Raw genomic sequence first — 17,870 nt, 5'->3', positions numbered from 1 at the left:
CGGCTGCACTGAAGCCGTGGGACCAGCGGACCCTCTGCAGGCACGCCTGCAGGAGGTCCACCGGAGCCGCGGGACCGGCGAGTGGCAGAGGGCCCCCGCAGTATGACGCCGTGCTTGGGGTGGCGAAATGTCTAGAGCCGCCCCTGCCCCTCACCCCTGTCAACGGGCCTGGTTACACATACAGGATTTATATGAACTCCTCACATGAATAGATTAAAAAAATGGATCTTGAATCAGTAGGCTTTCTAAATTGGAAACTGGAAATGCATCAGTTTATGCACGGGAAAGGTAACTGTCAGGAACTGTAAGAACTTCAAGAAACGATCAACAATACCCTGATAATAACTAAGAGGAGGTGGAAAAAAGTCATCGACCTTTCAAGTTTTTTTTTCTCTTACATACTGGGAAGAAAGAGATAGGATTTATTTGTGCTTTAGCTATTACAGTGATTAGGGCCATATAAGAACTAGCTAAAAATAGAAGGAACCATTTTAGATCCCCACCTTTGAAATGTCACTCTAAAAGTAAACAGAATCAAAATCCTTTGCTGGGTTCAAAGAAGTTGCATCAACTGCCCTCATTCTGCACTTCATAAGCCACGTTCTGATCTCTGCTAGCTCAGTGTAAACCTGGAAAAACTCTACTGAACTCCACTGAAGCAACCAGTGTAGCTGAGTTCAGAATCTGGCCTCAATTTCCAGCAAGGGCCAGAAGGAGAAAAGTTGACTACCATAAGAAGAGTCATTCTTGTTTTTTTTTCTGGACTAAATGGGAAATAGTAAAAATCTTTGGAAAAAAAATCTTCTCTCATAGTAACTTCTGCCCAGTTGTGTACATGAAGCAGGTGTGGATAAACTGGTAACTAATTTGAACTTTTCAGTGCAGGGAAAGAGACTTTCAAGGATTTCCTTTAGCCTCTTAACAATAAAACTTTGCCCCTCTGTATAGTGCCTTCTCCACAAAGAGGAACTGGCACTTTACAAACTTTATTCATTTAAACTTAGGTAAAATCACTATTTTTATAATCATTTAACAGGTGGGGAAACTGAAGTACAAAGACCAGATTTTTGAGTCTCCTTACACAATGCAATGTGAACTTAAATTGCCTGGAGAAACCCCCTGGAGAATCTTCCTCTGTGTATTATGGAATCTCCAATGTGATTAAAAAACAATTTAAAATTCCTAAAAACAGGAGGTGAGTGAAATAATAATTTGATGCACATCAGAGGTCACTGAAAACATTTTAGAATGATGAACCTGATACTGATCTCAGTTACACCAAAAGTAAATCCACTTATACTGTTAAGAATAAAGTTATCTCCAGAATAGGCAAGGATTTGCACCCTCGTTTACCATATCAACTCCACGTAAACCCCTGGAGCTGAGAGTAGAGGTATATTGGTGTGAGGCAAGGTGTATATGTTTTGTGGACAGAGGTCTTCAGTATCTAAATGCAAATGTATACAACTAGGAACAAAGAATGTAGCCATACTTACAGGATAGATAAAAGCAGCAAAGAGTCTTGTGGCACCTTATAGACTAACAGACGTTTTGGAGCATGAGCTTTCGTGGGTGAATACCCACTTCGTCGGATGCATGTACTCTATCCTGGGAAGAGGCTTTGAAAAAAAGTTTTTGGAGTTGTGGTATATAATGAGCTAAACAAAAGCTTCTAATGTGATGTTGTGGTCAAAAAAGTGAATGTGATCCTGGGATGCATAAACAGATGAATTTGGAGGAGGAGGAGATGTTACTTTACCTTCTTTTTTGGCACTGGTGCAATTGCTGCTGGAATACTGTGTCCAGTCCAATGCTCACAATTCAAGAAGGATGTTGATAAATTGGAGAGGGTTCAGAGGAGAGCCATGAGAATGATTAAAGGATTAGAAAACATGCCATATAGTGATCAACTCAGCTCAAAGTATTTTGTTTAACAAAGAGAAGGCTAGATTACAGTCTATAAGCATCTACATGGAAAACAAATATTTAATAATGGGCTTTTTTTAATCCAGCAGAGAAGGGCATAACACAGTGCAATGACTGGAAGTTGAAGCTAGACAAATTTAAACTGGAACTAAGGTATACATTTTTAAGGGTGACAGTAATTAATGACTGGAAAAAATTACCATGGGTCACAGTGGATTCTCCATCACTGACAATTTTTAAATTAAGATTGGATTATTTTAAAGATATGCTGTAGGAATTATTTTGGGGAAGTTTTGGGGAAGTTTTATGGCCTGTGTTATACAGAAGGTCAGATTAGATGAGCACAATGGTTCTATGAATCTAATGTTTTGTTTCTGGCAATTGTCATTGGCATTAAGTGTATATGCACACACACGTAAGAGAAAAAAAAAGGCCCTGCAAACCTCTGAATACTACAATCATATTTATCTGAATAGGTCATTAAACTTGATTATCACCTGGACCAGTCACCTGGAAAGAGAATGTGTGCCAAAAATGGCATATTTGCACGACTGACAATAACTTCACCATTTTTTCCAGACATTAAAGGGAAGCAATAATTTAAGTTTGCTCTTCCCTTGTTTTTTAATGTCTGCTTTTAGTGCATTAGCCTACAGTCTGAAGAGGAAGTATCCCAGGCTGGCTGGCTGAGGTTTGTAGTCTGCTTTATTAGGGCTCAGTGCTAGATATAACTCTCATAAAACCTAGTCATTAAACAGTCTCTAATTTGGCAAAAACAATTCCAGTAAAGGAATGCTTATCTAACAATTTCAGTTTTAATATCCCTCTTCATTTGCCAAATACTGGGTCTGCCATGATATAGTCCCTTCATGCCTGCCACCACTCCTTTCTTCACCCTCATGTATCTTTTCAGCATTTTTTTTTTCTATTTGGTTTCAAATGCTGACTCTGGAATTGGCCAAGCTCCCAGCTCCCTAACAAACCTCAATAAAATGCCAATCTACATGCAACATAATCTTTGTAGCCTGTAGGAAACAACAACAACAACAACAATCTTTAAACTCTGTTACTTTTCACAGAGCTTTTCAGTCACCCTGACTCATCCATTAGTGATGGGCCCATGACACAAAATCTAGATCCAGACAGGAATTTTGACACAGCCCCCAAATTTCAGGCATCTTAGTATTTGAGGTCTTTAGTTTAACCTTCTCCATTAATCATAAGTCAAATGACTATTTGGAAATAAGAAAAAAATATCATTAAATGCCTGGGGAAACTTGGCACAAGAAGGTGTGTGAGCACATTTATATATTTTTTCCAAGAAAGCCAGTGTCACATTACCTTAATAACAGTAGAACTATTATTTATTTTAATAGAGTAGCTGCTTTGAGAGATTGAATAAAATCCTAACATTTGCTGGTAAGAATGAATTTAACACCTCACAATTTATTTGGAGACATGATTTTTAAGAAAAAAAGTGATTTAAAAATATGGCAAATTCCAGATCTGTTACCAATCAAATTTGGCCTATAATATTTAAAAACTATACATGATGAACAAAGTTCCCACTGGGGATAGGCAAAATCACTGACTAATTTTCAGCAAACTAGACCTATAGTGTTCAAAAACTATGATGTGAACTACAATGCTGATGGGTTTCACATTCTATAGAGAAGGAACTGTGAAAAAAAGGGGCAAGAGAAGAGAGATAAAAAATTCAAACAACATAATAATTAATTATGAGCAGATAGCTAGGCAGTATGTAATATATAGGATACCAACTTGTGCCAAACTACTTTTTTGGAGTGTGGAAAGGGGTTGGTTCTTTCCTTAATTTCTTAATCGAGGTATGAAAACACCACAGATTCAGAGCTTTGCGACCCTAAATAGCAATATGACCCATCCACAACAAAACACATTTCCATGCATCTCCTACTGCAGTGCAAGAACATATTCATATATGTATGGGAGAATGGTGTTGTGGATGGAAGGCAGATGAAAGAAAAACAGTGTGGAGCTAGTCAAAATAATCCTCTTTTTTCTACTGCTGTGGAAATTTCACTGTTGCATGGTTAGGCTCAGTTTGGATAAGCATCAACAGGTTTGGACATTTGTCTGAAATTATTTGAAGCTTTGAGGTCTATTTTCATTCTGATGATCCCAACCGCGCATTCCTCTCAGTCTGACTAGATCGCCTCCCTCCTTCCCAAATTACAATCTTGAGATTCCTTTCTGCCTATGAACTTCCACTTAACAGGGACCTGTCTTATTGTATTCCTTGACAGCCCCTGGAACTTCCTCCCTCCTTCCCAAATTCCCTCATCTTCATCTGTCCACAAGTACAAGCATGATGTAACTTAATTAATGAATCATTGTGAAATCTCATGCAATCCTGCTTCATCCCTCTCCCTTCTTACCCCAGAATATATGCAATAATCTAAAGAAACCTGTACCATATAAAAAAAGCTACATACATACTGGGATAGAGTTTGAAGACACTCCCCATGCAGAACTCCCATTGAAATCAGTGGAGATCTTTATGCAGAACAGTTGTAGAATTGTACCCAAAAAAACCTATACCAGATTAGTCTATTGGTAACACCAAGGGTACCTCTAGCAGCATCACTATATAGATTTATAGTTATTTTTTATTATCTTTGTAACTTGATAAAGACTCATGCATACATATTTGTAAGTTACCTTTTGAATCCTCACCACTCATTAATGATACATATAGATGTCTTTCTGACTCTTATGTTTCTATTCCTCAATTTTATCATACAAATAGATGAGTATGTAAGCACATGAAAGTCATTGCTTTTCTGTTCAAACCATCCACTGAAATCTCTTTTTGTCTCTTAGACTTTCAAAAGTTCCAAGTCCTGCACTCTAACTGCTTTGAGATATTTCTCTTATCCACTTCTAAATTGTCTTCTTTGATTTTTAAACCCTCCACGGACTTGCCTAATCTTTTTTCAGAGTCCTTGGACCAAAAATATGGTCCCACTGAAGTCAATAGAATTTTTCTCATTGATCCTGATGTGACCCTGATTTGGATCCTTATTTCTGTCTACACACTTGCTATCCATCTTGTACTAGCCTTCCTTCTATCTATTCACAGATTCTTATTACTACTGTCGGGGCCGGGGGGGCTTTTTCTTCCACAGCTCCGGCTGTCTGAGACTTCCATGGAAGATGCACCACTTATTCTGGGCTGCATTTGGCTCATCTTATCTACCTTGCCTGCAATTTCTCTTTCATAGATCTTATTTAATGTTCAATGTAACCTAAGGGAGTAAGGTGTATAAATCCTATTGAAATTCAGTGAGCACTGGGCACCTAACCCCCTTTGGCTCTTTTGAAAATTTCATCCTACATCTGTAAGTGGACTATTTGATTCTGTAATCAGTTTGGGATACAGTTTGTATGACTGATGCTATGCAAAATAAGGTTTGTGCCAAAGTTTCTCCTCTACCTTGGTGGGTCCTGCACTTATTGGCAGATTTGTTCACCTCAGTGATCTTCCCCTCTGGTGGAACCCACAGTCTGGGTCAACTCATCCTGTGTCTGATCAGGAGTTGGGAGGGGAACCCAGGCCAGACCTCTACTCCAGGTTCTACCCCAGGGTCCTGTGGATTGCAGCTGTCTATAGTGCCTCCTGTAACAGCTGCATGACAGCTACAACTCCCTGGGATACTTCCCCATGGCCTCCTCCAAACACCTTTATCCTCACATAGGACCTTCTTCCTGGTGTCTGATAACACTTGTACTCCTTAGTCCTACAGCACTCCCACTCTCCTCCTAGCTCCTCACATGCACACCACTAACTGAAGTGAGCTTCTTTTTAAACCCAGGTGCCCTGATTATCTTGCCTTGATTGGCTGCAGGTGTTCTAATCAGCCTGTCTACCTTAATTGGTTCTAGCAGGTTCCTGATTACTCTAGTGCAGCCCCTGCTCTGGTCATTCAGGGAACAGAAAACTACTCATCCAGTAACCAGTATATTTGCCCTCGACCAGATTCCTGTACCCTACTGGTCTGGGTCTGTCACAGGTTGTATTCTCTTTTATCTCAGCTATAGCAGTGCCAACTGCTCTTTTTAACAATTTTCTGAGGCAAATATCAACATGCCTATGTAAAGAAGTATGGGGGCGGGGAGGGAGTATACTAAGGGACAGTCTGAAGCCTGTGGCCTAGGGCTAATCAAGGAGGTCCTGTCTCATGCTGGGGGCTGAGCCACATAAACAGGACCAGGAAACAGTGCAGGGAGACACAGGGAAGAGTAGAAATAATAGAAATCTGGAAAGCTGCAGAGGGTGGTAGTTGTTCTCTTAAGCAGCAAGACAGAAACCTAAACTGACACAGTGACCCAGCCACTAGACACTTGCAGTTTACCCAGGTCAGACAGCTAAGGCTTGCAGAGCTTGCGCTGCAGGGCTCTTTCATTGCTGTTTAGACTTCTGGCCTTGGGCTGGAGCCCAGGCTTAGAGATGGGATGTTAGATGGGGTGGGATCTGAGTTACTACAGAGAATTCTTTCCTGGGGTCTGGCTGGTGAGTCTTGCCCACATGCTCAGGGTTTAGCTGATCGCCATCTGGGGTCAGGAAGGAATTTTCTTCCAGGGCAGATTGGCAGAGGCCCTGGGGGCTTTTCACCTTCCTCTGCAGCGTGGGGCATGGGTCTCTTAGTGGAGGATTCTCTGCACCTTGAAGTCTTTAAACCATGATTTGAGGACTTCAATAGCTCAGACATAGGTTAGGGGTTTATTACAGGAGTAGGTGGGTGAAATTCTATGACCTGCATTGTGCAGGAGGCCAGACTAGCTGATCATAATGGTCCCTTCTGACCTTAAAGTCTATGAGTCTATGACAGGGTTCTAGAGCCTAGGCTCCAGTCCAATCCCAGGCTCTAACCCAAGCCCAGAAGTCTACACAGCAAAGAAACAGCCCCACAGGCTGAGCCCCATGAGCCTGTGTCAGCTGGCACGGGCCAGGCATGGGTGTCTAGTTGCTATTCAGTCATACCCCTCAGAGGGTTGGAGTGGATGGTAAGCTTAGGAGCCCTGAACCAGAGTCCTGATGAACTGTTTGTTACAATGATTGTCCCCTTTTAATCAGGTTTCTGGGGGAGGATAGAATTGTGTTAAAAATGTGTCCTTCTTGCACTGGGCAGTTAAAGTGAATCAGTTCCTGCTCTATTTGGAGAAATTAAAGTGATGCTCACCTGCAGTGCTAAATTGGGCCACGAGGAGGTGATATGGTAATGCCTGAAAATTTACAAACACATCTAAGTTTTGAACTCCGATTACTGATCCTTTCTTCTATTGAAAAACAAACATTAGAAATGTTATTTATGATTTACATTAATCTTCATCAGATGCTTCTTTTGCTTCAGTGGGCCTTATCAGTTCCTCCCCGCCCCCCGTTCCTTTTTACAACATAGTCAAGCAAAATTTGCCTCTGGCACAGCTATCCCCTAATCACTAGTTCATGGTATTTTAGCATATGCCTGCATCATTATGTGAAATTTAGCTCACTGGTAAATAACATATATATTTGCTTGAGAAAAAAAAGAGAAAAACTTTAAAAAAAAGACTTTTTTTTTTGCCTGTAATGCTTATGTTAATGTCAATAATGAAAACTGCTCATGGAGTAGTGAATAAATAAGAAGCAACTGGACTATGGGGCTAAAATGCCAAGAAAGTGTTCTTGAGATGTTAAACCACAAAAGCAAAATTCCTCTGGTTTCTGTAGTCACCAGAACCCTGAGGTTAAGTTAAAGCCTCATGTTTTTAATTCTAAATGTCCCTGTTTGGGTTTTTTATTTGTAATTAATCCATAGATCTTACTCCTAGAACTATTGTACATTAAACAGATGCTTGCTTTTCCCATCTGTGCCCTTTTGCCACCCAAAACTCCATGTTCTCTTCCTTTGCTGCCTTCACTTACTGACTGTAAATTCTCCAGATCCTCCCTTGTCCCTAGTGTGCTCCAGGGGGGGAACGCAGATCAAAAAGTCCAGAAGGAAACACTTGAGAGCTGAGAACGAAGTATTCTCAGTGAAGGGGGAACCAGCTATAGAATAACTTCCAAAGGTGATCAGGCAAATTCAGAACCTGGAAAGGCTGCAAAACCTTCCTCTTTGAAAATGCCTTTTTACCATAAATATGACACTCCCTTTGACCCCTAAACCCCACTAGACTGTATATATTATATACACACACATACACTCAAACACACACATCCCACTCTAAGATCAAAAAAGAGAATTGGGGATTTTGCTAATTTTATTTAATTTAACTGCAAGGCGTTCGAATGCTATGGTGATGGGTGGCAGTATATAATCCTGAGATAGATGGATTTTAGTGGAAAATCACAGTCTCTGACTGCTCTCATTCTGATTTTCCTGCTGCTGCTACAATAAATCCCCGAATATCACTAATGCCTGCATAAACTTTTGTCGGGGGAGAGAAGGGGGGAACAGAGAGAAAATAGGCCCTGATCTGAAACACAATTAAGTCTTTCCCACATCCAAATGTAGGGCTGCAAGGGATCTGGAGACGTCATCAAATCTAGCCCCCTGTACTGAGGGACATCCAAGTATTTCTAGACCATACCTGACAGGTGTTGGTCTAACCTGTTCTTAAAAACCACTAATGGTGAAGATTCCACAACCTCCATTGCAAACCTTTTCCAGATCGTAACTACCCTTATAGCTAAGTTTTTTTTTTCTTTCTTTCTAATATATAACCTAATCTCCCTTGCTGCAGATTAAGTCCATTACTTCTTGTCCTACCTTCACTGGAAAGAGAATAACTGATCACCATCCTCTTAATAACAGCCCTTAACATATTTGAAGACTTATCATATTCCCTCTCAGTCTTCTTTTCTCAAGACTAAACATGACCAATTTTTTTAACCCATAGGTCAGATTTTCTGAATCATTTATTCATTTCTGTTGCTCTCCTCTGGACCCTCTCCAATTTGTCTACATCTTTCCACAATACTCCAGCTGAGTTCTCATGAGTGCTAAGTAGATTAGGACAGTTACCTCCTGAATCAGGGGCGGCTCTAGACATTTCGCTGACCCAAGCATGGCGGAGGGTCCACTGGCTCCACGGTCCGCTGGTTCCACGGCTTTGGTGGTCCACCAGAGCCGTGGGACCACCGGACCCTCCACAGGCATGCCTGTGGGAGGTCCACCGAAGCAGCCTGCCGCCCTCATGGCGACCGGCAGAGCATCCTCCGCGGCATGCCACCCCAAGCACACGCTTGGCGTGCTGGGGCCTGGAGCCGCCCCTGTCCTGAATCATATTCAATCTGTGATGCACTATAACCTCAGATCCTTTTCCAACAGTACTGTCACCTAGCCAGTTATTCCCCAGTTTGTAGTTTTGCACTTGATTTTTCCTTCTTAAGTGAAGTACTTTTCACTTATCTTTACTGAATTTCATTGTGTTGATTTCAGACCAATTAGTCAAGGTCATTTTGAATTCTTATCCTATCCTCCAAAGTGCTAGTAACACCTTTCAGGTGGTGTCATTTGGGACTTTTACAAGCATACTCTCCACTCCATTATCAAAGTCATTGTTGGACTTTGGATCAGGCAAAAAAAATATTTTTTTTTGAAAAATAACAAAAATAATTTTAGTATGGATGCTGTCCAAAACATATGATAACCAAAGCCACTCGCAGGCAAATGTGTAGATTCATCCTGCAAGGTGTAAAACATTCCCAACTCAGTTCTGAATGCTGAGCATCACACAGGATAAAGCATGCTGATTGTTCTTATAATTACACTCTCTCTTAGAAATTCTGTGTCTTAATCAGACCCACAATGATCAATTGAAAAGATTTGTATGCGAGGAGGATGTCTGTAAATGCAAAAACACATTTCCAATGAAAAGGCCATTCGCATATACATGACTGCTCTGATAGTTATTCACTAAAGAGTGCAGTTTCACTTCTGAATCCCAGTTTCCAAGACACTTTTGTTCCCGTAGCAAAGTGAATCCTAGATATCCTTTTAGAAGAGTTATTTACTACCACAGAAATAGCACATGGGATTTTACAACACTTATGCAGTAACTACATGTTTACTCTACTGGAAACAGTGGCAATAGAACAATTACTTTCAGCAACACTACTGCGTTATCTGATGATAATATGGTAAATAGCTCAAGGCAATACTTTGTAATTTCTTCCTTGTTAGAAAATGCAATTTACTCATTTCCAGTTATTAGCCCAACGGGGTTCAAAAAGGGGGATATTTTTGCCAGCTGGCATTGAACAACTTGGAAGAGTGAATTGTTCAAATGTTGCACAATAAGGTACAATAGGAGAGGGTTATTTTGCCTCTCTTTAAGGCATTCGGCACTTGACATTTTCAAAATCTGTTCTAGGAGTGGATTATTAATGGGTCCATTTGGGTATGGAAAATGCTGTGTCTTTTATTTGCAATGATTTATTATTATTTCAGTTTCTATGAGGAAAAAATAAAGAAAGAAAAGACTATTCAACCCCAATTTATTGAATTCAAGTTAACCAAAGTTCTATCTTAACTGAAGGCCAGTTATAAGCTTCTCAGGAATGGGCTTTTCAGTGCTGCAGAGCTTCTAAACTCCTTGACATTTAATTGTACTCCTGTTGAGAACTATGTAGTGGTGGTAGGGGCAGCTTCTCCTTGGCCAGCTGGGCTTATGCACTTATCTTCAGCACATTAAAGACGTTATACAGGTATGTCTGGTTAAAATGGTCAGCCTAGGATAACGCAGCTAGCTCTGAATGGTCAGGGGAATTCTGCTTATCTAGCACCCTTTATAATGTTGAGGTTACACCTTCTCCCATTGAAGTGCATGGAAAAACTTCAAATAACTTCAGCAGGGCAGGATTGGGCCCTGTATGTACAAAGTCACTGGCTTGCTTACTAGCTGGACAGTATTTTCCAAATCAGTGTTTAAAACGCAGTCACAGTTGCTTAACTTGTTGGCAAGCTAACAGGATGACTTGAGGCTCTGCATTTAAAAGAAGGATTGGGGAAAGGCATCTTTTTGGGATGGAAGGTATTCTCCAATTTATATTAAAAGCTGAAACTTTGCTTGTCAGAATTGGCTTTAGGCAAGTGGAAAAAAATAGGGTTTCTAAGTGGCTGAAGCACTGGTATAAGGTTGCTCTGAAAAAGAAGGCTGAGAATGACTTTCAGGTGTTTTAAATCTCTGTGGAGCAAGATGTCTACTTCAAGCAAGCTGTGAAACCTCACATCTCTTTTTTAGTAGATTTTGCTTAGTTTCCTCTTAGTTTTGAAAAAGCGTGGAAAGCTTTGTATAATATCTGCCTAGGGCTGTTTTACTGAAGAGCTAAATTATACAATTTCTCTTCCCTTACAGCATTTACTTTTAAATCAGCTAGATCTGCTCCAGTGGACCAAGGTATGGATAATGAGCATCATTTAATTCTCCCAGATGCTATTCTAGCAAGGGTTCTTTTCCTTTTAGAACATTACACAGGCTGGCTGATGTAATGGTCTTGTTTTCAGGGACTGGTACTTGATAATCTTAGATGCATAATAGATTCTGAAACAGCCTAGTTATATTTTAAGAGGGATGCTAAGAACAGTTAGGTATACAGTGAAAAACTATTAATAACACAAAAACCTGAAAAAAAAACCTGTATGCTCTCAGGTTAGACCCTAAGGGGAATATTTTTAAATGTTAGGTGGCCATCATGTGCTTAATATCCATCAGGAAGTAGGGGTAACCTGACCACCTCTATGAGATTGAATTCAATAGAAATATTGTGTAGGCAACAAGAAGGGACAGATTCTTGTACCTAACTTCTTTGTGCTGCTCTACAAGGGGACTTAAAGCAGCCTCAGACAGGATTCTTGGATGCTGCAAAGTTGCCTTTATATCCCCTGACCTTGGGTATGAGGGCTAAGTATGGGACATGCACAAGTTGGGAATGAGCAGAGCTGGTTTGCTGGGCACACTAGCCCAACCCTCAGATGGAGTGAGCAAAATGAATATAAAATGCTAGCAAATCAGAACAGTAGTGTGTTATGCTCTCTTTGCACACATATCATTGACTGTACTAAGTGCAAGGCATTGGAGATCCAGGCTCTCCATGCAATCATAGAAGCACAGAAATGAGGAGCTGGAAGAGACTTTGAAAGGTCATCTAGTGCAATACTGTATGCTGAGTCAGGACCAGGTAAACCTACACCATTTCTGACAGGTGTTTGTCTAACCTGTTCTTGATAGGGATTCCCCATCTTTCCTTGGAAACCTATTCCAAAGCTTAACTACCCTTATAGTTAGAAAGTTTTTTTCCCCCTAATATCTAACCTAAATTTCCCTTGTTGCAGATTAAGTCCATTACTTCTTGTCCTACCTTCAGTGGACATGGAGAATCACTATCCTCTTTATAATAATCCTTTACATATTCAAAGACTTATCACATACTCACTACATCTTCTTTTCTCAACACTAGGTATACCTATAAGTCAATTTTTCTAGACCTTTCATCTTTTTTCTTATTTTTCTCAGACTCTGTCCAGTTTGTCCACATCTTCAATAATAGGTGGGACCATTTCTAAAGAAGCCTTGCTGTGCATCAGGGCATTGTGATGAAACGGGCATGCTAACAGATTCAATTTATGTCAGTTAAGAAGAAAAGAGTCTTTCATTAAAAGGATTCTTAGTGGATGAGTGGTACAACAAGGTGACAAAGTTTATGATCTGCCTCAAGTTGTGTAAATAACTGGTATAAGGTTGCTCTATATTTCTGCAGAATGGCCCATCCATCTTTGTTTTTATCTCTCTGTTACTTTTAACTTTCCATCCTCAGCAGTGTTTCTTGACATTCTTCCCATTCTCTTGGACAGGTTTTCTAATTTTCCTCTTGACAAAAGAAACCAGGCGTGCAGCCTAGAAATGCTACAACAGTCTCCTGTAGCCAGATATTTGAAACACCTAGCCATCTGCTTTTAATGATGTTACTGAAAGACTACACTCAAAATAATATGCCTGGCATTTTTTAAGGACAACAGAACTTTGTAATAATATATTGACTCACAGATTTTTAAGGCCAAATTGGACCATTGGAATCACCTTGTCTGACCTCTTGCATAATACATGCCATGGAATTTCACCAACTGATTCCTGCATCACTCCCAGTAATTTCTGATTGAACTAGTGCATAATTTTTAGAAAGAATTGCCTGGGATTATTGCTGGAGAAAGAGTTGGCACCAGAGTATGAAGAATCAAATGAATTTGCTAATCTCAGACCCATGAAAGCTGCTGTCTTCATGGATACCATCGAAGCACAGCAGAGGGATGAAGAATAAACCAGACCAACAGCCACCAGATGGAATTTTTCAAATAGTTTCTATTTCCTTCCTTTTCTTTGTCTTAAATTTCCCTCTCAGTTTTTCTATATATGCCCCAGAATAAATCGTTGCAGTGGTGGTAAACTATCTAAATAGAAGGTTCACTCTATTTAAATGACAAGAGATTTACAAAATTTGTTTTCCATCTTCTATACAGTGTAAAAGAATTGCAGATTTAACATCAAAATAAGATGCATTTTGGAGTACATTAAAAGACACTATGGACCATCTAGTAAAATGCAGCCAATTACAATGACAGTGTGTTGACATCTTCCAAACATCGCTATGTATGACAGATATGCTTATCCCTTTATGACTTGCCAGTCAGATGTGACAGTGATAAAACATATGCAAAAAAACATATTTAGGAAGAAAAGTCCTTATTCAAGGAAGGCTTTGGATGCTGTGCAGTAAAGGAGGCCTGGACCCACACACTGAACAATGAGGGTAAAGCACAATAATCAACAACTGTCTCATTAATTGAGCATCACATATTGTATACACTGATTAAGGTGAAGCATCATTGGAAATCTAGTGTGTGACCATTAGAGATTTTTGTGATGTGAATGCAGCAGGAGTCAGAGTTACGGTTGCACTTTTACAATTTCCTGAATTTTGACTGTTTATTAGCAACTGTCACATTCTGTCAATGCACTTATTTTGTATGGGGTAGCTCTCCAATAGTTCTGAAACTTATTACATAGATCTCACCTTTACATACAAGATATTCTGTAGCAGAATTCCTCCCCAGGCTCTCACAGGAGACACAGCTCCTCTCTATCCCTTAATCTGTGTAATGTGCACTATTTAGCTCTATGTGGGGACTGATTATCTACATTTACAGATGAAGTCAAAACAGAGATATTAGGTGATTTGTCCAAGATCACAGAGGGAGTTAGTGACAAAACTATAGTTACAGCTGAATTCTTGGCTTCCACCCCTTTCTGTTGACAGAGACCAGCAGGCAGGACCTCTCTCTCTCTCTTTTCTAACATTAAATTTGTGCCCCGTAATTCAACACTTTGCACAGGTACTGTGTAAAGACCAAAACAGTCTGTTTTTAAACTGATCCTATGTCCTACTGTAACAAAGCTATGAGTACCAACAATTGCCAACTAAACCAGTCATGTAGCATTAGGACCTTCCATTCCAAAAACACAGATCTCTGTGACTTCAGCTAATGGGAAGTCTCCATCAGCTAGCACTCCATCAGTAAGAGCATAACTTTTATCCTGTCTGCAGGCTGCAGACAGACTCTAGCGGTAAACGTGGCCCCATGATCATACATTGCAATGCATCCACACTGATTTGACAGATCAAGTTTATCTGTACAGCCATTTGTTCTGTCTTAATCTATCATTGCAGGATAAGAAATATATTATAAAGCCCTTGTTTGTGTTTTGATAGTAGTCTAGGACATTGTCCACATTAGGAAAAAAATTGTGTATTTAAAATGTGTTAGCTAATACTTGTTAACTACCACATGTTAAAATCATAGATTTGACAAGGCAGTTATAGTTTTAACATATATATAGGGCTGAGGTTAACCCTACAGAAGAACTGTAATATACAAAGTGATCTTATAAAATTGTGTGACTGGGCAACAAAATGACAGACGAAATTTAGTGTTGATAATGGCAAATTAAAATAAATTGGAAAACATAATCCCAACTATACATACAAAATGATGGGGCCTAATTTAGCTGTTACCATTCAAGAAAGAGGTCTTGAAGTCATCATGGATAGTTCTCTGAACACATCTAATCTATGTGCAGTGGCAGTCAAAAAAAAATAAATAAAACCCCTAACTGAATGTTACGAACCATTAGGAAAGGGAAAGAAAATACCATACCACCACTATATAAATGCATGGTACATCCTGTCACAGGGTGCGCCATTCACTGTTAGTCTGGTGCCTCCTCCTGGTCACTCTAGGGATTAGCTCATGAGGTCAACACCTCATCCCATGGTTGCATGCTGTCACTCTCTCTCTCGCTGGTCTGCAGCCCCTCTCTTGCTCCAGGAACCACAGCATTCTCTTCATGACTTGGTTCTCCAGCTAGGTCACTATCTGTGTTTCCTTTGTTCTGAGGTGCAGTCCTTCAAATTCTCTGTTGCTTTCAGTGATCCAGGGAGATTTCCAGTTCAGTATCCCATGCCTGGTCTATGCCATGCCCACCGACTACTCTGGGCTCCAGCCCACAGACCCTACTCCAAGCAGTTCTGTATGCACACGCTTGCTCATGCACGCTCTCTCTTTTCTCAGGGAGCAATTGCCCTTTCCCAGCAGCCCTGTTTGTTGCCAGCTTTATGGTCCCCACTTGTTCCTGTCCAGCTGAGCCTACTTGCAATCCATTCCCTGCTTCTTGGTTCTCCCTCCAGGGGCAGCCAATGGAGTTAACTGGCCTACCTGACCACCTTAACTCCTTCCAGTCCTGTGTGGAGTGGACACAGAGCACAGGCCCACACCTTGAATTCTGCATGCAGTTTTGGTCACACCATCTCAAGAAAGATATATTAGAATTGGAAAAAGTACAGAGAAGAGACACAAAAATGATTAGGGATATGGAACAGCTTCCATATGAGGAGAGATTAAAAAGACTGGAACTGTTCATCTTAGTAAAGAGACAACTAAGGAGGGCTAAGATAGAGGTCTATAAAATCATGACTGGTGTGTAGAAGGTAAACGGAGATGTTATTTACCCCATAACCCCTTCATAGAGGGAGTTAGTGAGAAAACTATAAATAACAGCTCAGTTCTTCCACTCCTCTGTTGACATTCACTCTCTTTCCTTACATGAAATGACCTTAACATCACATAAGAACCAATGAAATTAATAGGCATCAGGTTAAAAGCAGACATAAAAGAGTACAGTCAACCTATGGATTGTCAAACCAGGGGATGTTTTGAAGGCCAAAAATATAAGTAGGTTCACAAAAGAATTAGATATGTTCATGGATGATAGGTTTATCAATGGCCATTAGATAACATGTTCAGGGACACAAGCCAAGGTCTGGGTGTCCCTAAACCGCTGACTGCCAGAAGCTGGGACTGGATGACAGGGGATGGATCACCTGATAATTGTCCTATTCTATTCATTCCCTCTGAAGCCTCTGGCACTAGCTACTGTCAGAAGACAGGATACTGGGTTTTATGGATGATTGGTCTGACCCAGTATTGCCATTCTTATGTTGTTATGTTCTTAACCAATTTAGGTGTGTGACAGGGTGCTGGGCAAGGAGTGCTTAATCAGCCCTCTGCTATGCCAGTTCCAATTTGAGGGAAGTTGGAGCAGGTTGAATAGGCCTGTGCCTGCCTGGCAACTAACAGGTGCCAGCCTAATTATCCAGGGACTATAAAAGGGCTGGGAGGGAGGAAGGAAGGAAAGTAGGAAGGAAGCTGGAGAGAGGGTAGAGGTTAAGAGGGATCGGTTTGCTGTGCTGCTTGTAAAGTCTGGCTGTGAAACAAACCTGTATATAGTTTGCAAGGTGGGGGAAATAGCTACAAATAAAGTGCATTGGTGATTGCATGAACCTGAGACATCCCTGACCAGTTTTTGAGGAGAGAAGGCACATAAGCTAGCGGAGCCCAGCTGTGCTGCACTACAAAGTGTCTCCATAGGATTTACCATAATCAGCTAAATATATTAAAACTATAACATGTCTTGTCCACGCTAGGATTTTAACATGATCCCTTTCTCCTACTGAAGACCCGGCCTTAGTAGAAAGAAATTGGGATCATCGTACATTATTGCCAAAACGATGTGAAACTTTTGCACATGTACTGAAATGAGTGCATTTTGACTTGTCACTTTGGCTTCCCAGATGGTAATCAAAATTCTGCTTATTTCTATCCTCAGCAGTTTCATGGGGTTTTTTGTTTTGTTTGTTTGTTTGTTTGCCTTAAGGGGAAAATAATTTTCTCCAGCAAATTGAACCTATATCAGGAAAACAACCAGGGAATGTACAAACTGATGGGAATTTGTGAATTTTGGTGTAATTCAGCACCATTTTTCAGTTTTGCTGTAAATATTTCTCATAGACAACTTCAACTAGTTTTATTTGTTTTTAGTCTCTTGGAGAGGCAGAGTGCTTGAGAAAATAGACATGGGTGGGGGAATCAAAATTCCTGGGATCTATTACTGATTCTGCTACTAACTCAATTCATCACTCTAAACAAGTCACCTAACATATATATATCCCCATGTTTAATCATCTGTAAAATGGGGAAAATATCATTATCTCACTTGTTTCATTAATTACTTAATGTTTATAAATAGCTTCAATGGCTTCTAATGAAAAGTTCTCTAAATAATAATTTTAGCTGCCTTGCAGTTTGTTGAAATGTATAAATTTTTGTATAATATACATAAACCACAACATCCAAAGGCAACAAAAATCTGAGTGTATAGGGACCAATGTTTGATGTAGTATGGGACCAGAATTTACATACAGTACTAAATAACATCAGGCTAAAAAATGCATTTTAAACTTGTGTTATCCAGAGAGATTTGAAACAAAGGCAAACACATGCCAGCAGTCAGCTGTGCTTTAAAAT

At 40.2% G+C, this 17,870-nt stretch overlaps 1 long non-coding RNA gene across 1 annotated transcript; it reads left to right on the top strand.

Annotated features, from left to right (window-relative positions):
- Positions 1-6,833: 6,833 nt before the first annotated feature.
- Positions 6,834-13,399, top strand: LOC120404996. Its single transcript, XR_005598304.1, has 3 exons — positions 6,834-6,972; positions 11,311-11,352; positions 12,807-13,399. It is a non-coding gene; the product is annotated as an uncharacterized LOC120404996 (long non-coding RNA).
- The last annotated feature ends 4,471 nt before the right edge of the window (positions 13,400-17,870 follow it).

This window comes from Mauremys reevesii, linkage group 4 (genome assembly GCF_016161935.1).
Source record: "Mauremys reevesii isolate NIE-2019 linkage group 4, ASM1616193v1, whole genome shotgun sequence".
Lineage (NCBI taxonomy): Eukaryota > Metazoa > Chordata > Testudines > Geoemydidae > Mauremys > Mauremys reevesii.
This window is presented reverse-complemented; position numbering and strand designations above follow the sequence as displayed.